The sequence below is a fragment of the Nannospalax galili genome, unplaced genomic scaffold (genome assembly GCF_000622305.1).
Source record: "Nannospalax galili isolate Female #2095 unplaced genomic scaffold, S.galili_v1.0 scaffold57, whole genome shotgun sequence".
Lineage (NCBI taxonomy): Eukaryota > Metazoa > Chordata > Mammalia > Rodentia > Spalacidae > Nannospalax > Nannospalax galili.
The window spans coordinates 285,627-286,028 of record NW_008340555.1 but is presented as its reverse complement, the minus strand read 5'-3'; positions in this window follow the sequence as shown (position 1 = coordinate 286,028).

Below are 402 nucleotides of genomic sequence, written 5' to 3'. Positions count from 1 at the left end.
ATAAAAGCCCCAAATGCAAGGAGGACCTGGTCCCTGGTACAGGTAACCCAGAAACAGTATTACAGGGTAGCTCGGATTCCCAGCGCTCAGCCTCTGTCCTTCAATCTCAGCCATACTGCATGTGCACAGCTGAGACATAATGCAAATACAAAGTGCAGAGAGGGCACGCATGCTTGTCCCAGAGATCAGATCACCGCGAACTGTTCACTCTGGAAGGGTAGCTGACAGCTCTGGCCCTGATCAAGCTGTAAGTCCGGAAGACTATCTCCAGGTGAGGTTAGCGTGAGGATGGCGTGACAGGACCCTAGGAAAGGTCTGAGTCAGGGGGCAAAGAGGCAAGGTCAGTGGAGAGGGCGGAGCCTGGGACCCGCTGGTACCAGGGTGGGGCGGGGCCAGAGGTGG